Source organism: Heloderma suspectum, chromosome 2, assembly GCF_057233095.1.
Source record: "Heloderma suspectum isolate Gila_16-S chromosome 2, 16-S_ref, whole genome shotgun sequence".
NCBI lineage: Eukaryota > Metazoa > Chordata > Lepidosauria > Squamata > Helodermatidae > Heloderma > Heloderma suspectum.
The window spans coordinates 220,920,328-220,927,656 of NC_139459.1; positions in this window are offsets into that span (position 1 = coordinate 220,920,328).

Sequence of the window (7,329 nt, forward strand, 5' to 3'; positions counted from 1 at the left end):
GCCAGGGATTGAACCTGGGACCTTCTCCCTGCAAAGCAGGTGCTCTATCACACTGAGCTATGCCCCCTCCCACTCATGGGGCAGTGGGACTGTGCTAAGTGGAGTGAGCCAGAACGGCCCTATAGATATCAGTCTTTGTTTCCCAGTGTTTGTGTTCCTTTAACAGCTACATGGCAGAAGGGGAGTAAACACTTGAAGCTTTTCACAACATGAGGAAAACTGCTCCTGTTTAATTTCTACCTTTCATGAAGCTGCTAAAGGCATAGAGGCTCTGGCAGGAAATCAAAATGGCAACCAAAGTTACCATAGGTCTAGGAATACCCTCGCTCTATATGCCATGGAAAGAACACTAGTCAACAAAATATGTGCAATAAACTCAGAAAAAAAATACTTCTTGTAAATAAAGTATGTATGTGACACAGACACAACTATGAGCTCCAAGATGAGACATTAACAGGAATGCCAGAGACTGGACTGTTTTAGTAACCACTAGGCTGGGGTCAGTGAATACTAGTGGAAGATTTGTTCATACAAAAGTGTGTGCTTTGGAATCCTTTACAGCAGGGATAGGCAGAAGGTAGATTTCCAGATGTTTTGGACTTCAACTCCCAGCATTCTAGACCCTTGGCCATGTTGGCAGGGGCTTCTGGGAGTTGACGTCCAAAACACCTAGAGATCTACCTCCTGCCCACCCTTTCTTTACAGGTTTGGATCTGTTAAATCCACCATGCACTAATGCTTCTTTGCCTGTTAATTAAAATTGGGGTATATGGTCAAGGGGGGATTAGTAGACCTTGAGAAATAAGGGCACTCCCTGTGAATGTAATGTCAAAAGAAGAATTCCAAGCAAGTCACACATTTGGTTAATCTACCCACAGCTGAAGATAACGCAATTTAGCGTGCCCTGCTGTATCAGGGTATTTCAAAATGTAGGCAACAACTAGTGTTCGGTGAGCACTGTGTTCAAAGACTTGATGCGGTGGGGGAGTCTGGTGATACTGGGAGTCATTCATTCATTTATTTTCTTAATCACCCATCTGGCCACTCTGGGCGATGTACATCAATACAAACAGTTTTAAAACAATAAAATTTTACATTAAAACATCATCTTTCTAAAAATACCCTAACCCACCCCCAAAGCCTGCCTGAACAACCATGTTTTTAATGCATGGCGGAAGCTCATTAAAAGGGGGGCATGGCGGAGTTCCCTAGGGAGGGAGTTCTACAGAGTGGGGGCCACCACAAAGAAGGCCCTCTCCCTCGTCCTCACCAGCCTAGCCGTCCTGGCTGACAGAACAGAGAGAAGGCCATCCGAGGCTGATCTTGTTAAGCGGCCTGTCTGGTGCTGCTGGAGGTGCTCCTTGAGATAAGCTGGGCCTGAACCATATAGTGTTTTAAAGGTCAAAACCAACACCTTGAATTTGGCCTGGAAAACAACTGGTAACCAGTGCAACTCCTTCAGCACCAGAGTGATGTGATCATGCCGGCAGCTGCGTTTAATCAGGTGAGCTGCCGTGTTCTGCACCAGCTGCAGCTTCCCAACCGTCTTCAAGGGTAACCCCAGGTAGGCTTTGGGCAGCTGCCAAATCCTAATCATGGATATTTTATGGCTGATGAGATTTAAAGTAAATTATAGGAAAATTGCCATATTTTCTTCTAATTTCTGCAACAGCATAATTACTAAATAGACATGTCCCTGTAGTAGCTTTTCTGTCCAAAATAGATATTTTCACATGTTTAGAGTGAGCCTCTGGGCCTGGAGAGGTCTTAAGAATTTAAGACCCAGTGAAAATGGCTCCAGTTTCAACTCCAGCACAACACAGACTTCCACCTTTCTGCCTGCAAATTATGTCTGTGGAGCAAAATGAGTAGGACATCAAAGGGCATATTACAATCAGTATAACAACAGTTCAGTGTCCTTATTAAAGATGGAACTGGGAAACAGCTCACTAATGCCTAATGGTCACTAATGGTGCAATCCTATGCATGTTTAGACAGAAAAGGGTCCTACAACTCTCAGCATTCCCCAGCCAGCCATGTCCTTTCTCTTACACAATAATTTCCATTTTCAGCATGGGCATGACAAACAAGCTAGTATCTTGCATCATATTTGTATTAAAGAACTTACCTTTGTTCTCCCTGCCTCGCTCAGCCACCTCCAAGTGTACTTGGTTGCTCTTCTTTGCTGCTCTTCTAGAGAGAACAGACTAATTTAACTTTATTGGAACATTCTGCATTCAGTATGGGTTGGGTTTGGCCTGATTTATTCTACATTTAATAAGTCATAAAATAATGCTATTTAGATATATGGACTATTTATATTAATGTATATATTTGAAATGGAAGTATGATGTCCTTTCTTCCTCTGTTTTTATATTAAGGGTGATGTAAATGACTATTGTGCATGGATGTGTTTTATGATATGATATATGTTCTTTCTTTTTTATTCTTCCCCTCCCCTTTTGTCATTCCCCCCTTTTTTGTTTTGGTTTTTTGGTTGTTGTATTTGCAAACTAAAAAATTAAAAAGAAAAAAGTAATCAGATAATGAACCCTAACACAAAGAGATTTGTGTTTAGTCAGAGGAAACTTGTGGCTAGTCAGAGGAAACTGACTAGAGCAAAAAACAAAATACGGAACTAGAAGATGATTTTTAGTTAAGATTAAAAAGCAGTAACAAGGTAAACCACCCATAAACTGGCCGTCTGATTCCCAAAGAGATGGACCTAGCAGATGTGCCAGAAGGAGTACATAAAACAGGAGGGATACTCATCCTGGAAAATTAACAGGGCCACCAGCTGAATCGTGGATGGTACCCAAGCAAGCCTACATCTGAGAACAGGAACCACGGCTGGTACCTGGTAGGTGTCCACACCCAAGAGCACTCACAGCAGGCTCAACTGTGGACATAAGCTGCTTCCAAATAGAAGGTGTATTGCTCTGGGATTCTGATTCTGTCAGGTCTCAGTCAAATTAGATCCTTTTGATTACTAAGATGAAACAGAATCACTTGTGCCAAAAGATGACAGTTTATTGATAGAAAATGGATGCAGAATATCTATTTAAAGAAAGCTCATGCCTATTTCCAGCTAGTCAAGCATGCTACGTTGGTCATGCTTCAGGGGGCAATATCACTCCTGGCCTGGAGAAACCTTTGTGGCCCCCAGGAATGGCTTCTGCCTATCGTGGGGCTCCAATAGCTACCCAGCTATGACAGCTTGATTAGCTAGAAAGAGGTGTGAGCTTTCTTTGCATATATATTCTCTATTTTCTATCAATAAACTGTCATCTTTTTGCAGAAGTGGCTTCATTTAATCTTGGCAATCAAAAGGGTATATTTTGGTTGGGACTTGACAGAAACAGGCCTCCAGATCAATACAGAGGGCTCCTGGCACTACCAGTTAGAAGGCATTGTGCAGCTATCCTATCTTTTTTTTTCCTTAATGGATTTTCAGCGGTAAAAAAAGAAGAAGCAGTAGTAGGAAAACATGGGAGGGTTATGAGTGGAAGACATCGTTGTCTAGACCAGGGATGGACAGAAGGTAGATCTCCAGAAATTTTGGACTTCAACTCCCAGAAGCCCCTGCCAGCATGGCCAATGGTCAGGAATGCTGGGAGTTGAAGTCCAAAAAATCTGGAGATCTACTTTCTGCCTACCCCTGGTCCAGTCCCCCTGTGAAATTCTGTACATGAGGCATGGTGATGGTGGGATAAAAGCTTCATCTGGAAGCATCTATAATGGAGTTAGAGTTCCAGAGAACAGGGAGAACAGAAGCAAAGTATATGTAATATGGGCCACAAAGAAGACTTGAACATAGCCTGGAATCATTGGCTGATCACTGCCAAGTCAAAAACAAGCAAGAAGGCTGTGAATCTGGCCAATCAGAATCAGATCAACCTTGATCCAGGCAAGGCTACGGTATTGCAATGTACTCATTTTTGCATGCTCTCCTCCCAAGCTCTCTGAGAAGAGTTCAGAGCCAAGGCATGCAGTCCCCCGGTAAAGTGAGAATCCTGCTGCCAATGACAACATTCAATGCACCATTTTTTGTCTTTGGTCTTGTCAACATCTCTTTGGCTTCTCCTCAGTCTTAACAACAGTAGACAATCACCTTGGCTAGGGCTTTTGATCCGCTAACTCCAGAAATATTTCGACTCGTGCTTTTCTACTCATGTCACAATCACCAGCTCCTACTCCTAAAATTAAAAGATCTTGGACCTGGTGCATGGGACAGAGGCTTAAGGAGATAACTTATTGGACAGTTATTTGACGGCAAAACATATTTTGTAGTGTGCCTGTCTGCAGCATCATAGGCTGCATCCCGTGGTTGATTGGTGGTGGTGACGACTACTCGACCAGCTCAATAATCTGTTGAAAGCTGACAATGCTGGACCTGGGCAGGACAAGGCAGCCCACCTCAGACAGCAAACTTGGGTGCATCACAGAAGGCCAGTAAATTGTATGTTATTCCATGTATTTATTTATATTTATATTTCTCTCTCTCTCCACCATAGGGGATGGGCACCCTTTGGATTTCCTGCCTCAGGCAACAAAATTGTTTGGGCTGTCTTTGCAAGCAGAACTCTCTGACACCCACTGATTTATTGTGCCAGTTTCGGTTGAGCAATCCTACATGCACTTGTCAAGCTGAAACTTGTCCCACCCTTCTCTAGCTGTTTTGAATTCCTTTCCACAAGCAGCATTTCTGCCATGTGCTCACTTTCAGACTTTTCACTGCATCCATTATTTTGGGGAGAACTGTCCACCCAAATACTCAAACGTATCAAAACCAAGTGGGTGGGTTTGTGATAGCAATAGGGGGAAGGAGGAGGCCATAATTCATCTTGGTCAGCAGTCCCAGAACTTCTGCTAACTGTGCCTTTTGCCTCCCAGGCAGGAGACAGTTTAACAGCTAGAGATCTGTACTGACTCATTTCATTCTAAAGGGCAAACACTACTGGGAAGGAACACAGGCAGTACACCAATGACGAACTGGTGAGGCGGAGATAGCATGTGTATGTTGTGTATGTAAATAGGATCTTTGGAATTATGCAAAATATTATGCACCTTCTTTTTAAGATTTATTTGTTACACTGAGAACATGACGGTCTATACTGGGTAGTGGTGGTTTGCTATAGATTTAGCGCTAGATCCCAGAAATGCATACACAGCCTGCCCCCACTATGTCATTGTCACAAGCAATGTCAGGAAGATGCCAGAATCCAGAAATAGTCTCTTCAGACTGCTTACTCCATCTGCATGAGTGCAATGGTGGTAAGAGAAGCTTCTTTGTGCTGACAGCAACTGGGTTCAAGCAGGAACTGTCTGGATCCACCACTGCCAGTATGGGAAGTGGCAGGCCACCTGCACTTCTGGGTACTGGAGTAAATGTCACAAGGTGACTCATACCAGGAAGCAATGTCCAATAGGTGTGCTATAGAAGTTTCTGTGTTGGGGAATTAGAACAGAGGAAAGTTCTACTGGGTTACACTTCCTGCAAGAACCTTATGGATATCACGCGTGCCTGCTCTCTCTCCCCCATGGCCAAGAATAGCCAGTAGGTGCTCTTGCCTGCCTTTGAAGCAAATTTGAAGGTAATTTCATGATCATTTGAAAGCTGCTGCAGACTCAGGCCACTGATGTGGAAACCTTCCATGTGATTTGGCAAATGGCTCCCATAAGTTATGGCTCCCATGTGCAGCTGTCATGTGGAAGCATTACTAGCAGCTGTCATAACTTTTGAAGGAGTCAGGAGAGCGGGAATGATTGCTGTGTAGACAGTTGGGAGAAGGGGTAAGGATTGAAGTTGGCTGTATTCTCTGCCCACAAATAAAAGCACTAACTGTGCAATTACATACAAGTCTACTCAGAAGTCTCAGGATACAGATTTGCAGCCCAAGTCCTTGAGAGAAGGCCCTGGGTTCAGGCTGGAAGCCTTTCTTCTTATCACAAGAGAGCTAATAGCCACTCAAAGCAGGATCCCTCAGATATACTTCAAAATCTTGACAACTTTTTATCCGAGAGTGGCCAGCATAGTACAGTAGGTAGGTGTCTTGTTTAGATACAGTAAAGCCAGGTTCAGATCTCTGACCAACTACTCAGCTAACTGGTTAGCCACGTGCAATTCACAGAATCATAGAATAGTAGGGTTGGAAGGGGCCTACAAGGCCATTGAGTCCAACCCCCTGCTCAATGCAGGAATCCAAGTCAGAGCATCCCTGACAGATGGCTGTCCAGCCTCATCTTGAATGCCTCCAGTGTGGGAGAGCCCACCACCTCCCTAGGTAATTGGCTCCATTGTCGTATTGCTCGAACAGTCAGGAAGTTTCTCCTGATGTTCAGCCGGAATCTGGCTTCCTGTAACTTGAGCCCATTATTCCATGTCCTGCACTCTGGGATGATGGAGAAGAGATCCTGGCCTTCCGGGCTGTGACAACCTTTCAAGTACTTGAAGAGTGGTATCATCTCTCCCCTCAGTCTTCTCTTCTCAAGGCTAAACATGCCCAGTTCTTTCAGTCTCTCCTCATAGGGCTTTGTTTCCAGTCCCCTGATCATCTTTGTTGCCCTCTTCTAATTCAGTCTCTCTCAAGCTGGATTAGCTCACAGGGTTGTTGTGAGGCTAAAATGTTGCAGAGGGTGCAACTACACCTTATGATAAAGAATGGACTATTGTCACCAATGACAGCTCTGGGTAAAGTTTTCAACAGTACGTAGTAGAATTTACTCCTGACGTCACATGAGGATTTACCTTAATTTTTGTGAACCCCCCCAGAGAGCTTCGGCTATTGGACCGTATAGAAATGAAATAATTTTCCTACTCCTGCTAGTCAGCAATGAAAAGCAGGGGTAGGAAAAACACATAGCACATTATACAGGACATCAGTCAGTTTTATTACAAGTTATGGGGGAGGGCGATTAGTCTACATAGGGTTGCTGCTGAAAGCAGCAGCACTGTATTTATTGTAACATGCAGTTCCCTGTTCCCACCAAATATCTTGACAGAATGGCAAGTTATAACTGTCATAAAATAAGTGTATCCCAGAAACAGTGAACAGAAGTGCTTGGATGCTCAGGCAGGTGGCAACTCCGGGGCCCATATTCATCCACCCCTCCCTGCCTCATCTGCCCCTTTGGGACTCCATTGTGGTATGCATCATGATTTTCTAGTGGAGGAGGTATAGACGTAAGAACCACTGACGTACACAAGATGGAGTTCAGGGAGAAGAGCTTTGTGCCGAGATATCTTGACACGAGAACTTCAAGCACTCCATATCTTTATAGCTGAAGGGCCTCAACAGGTAACATTAAGGCACCCAGTGAAGCACTTAT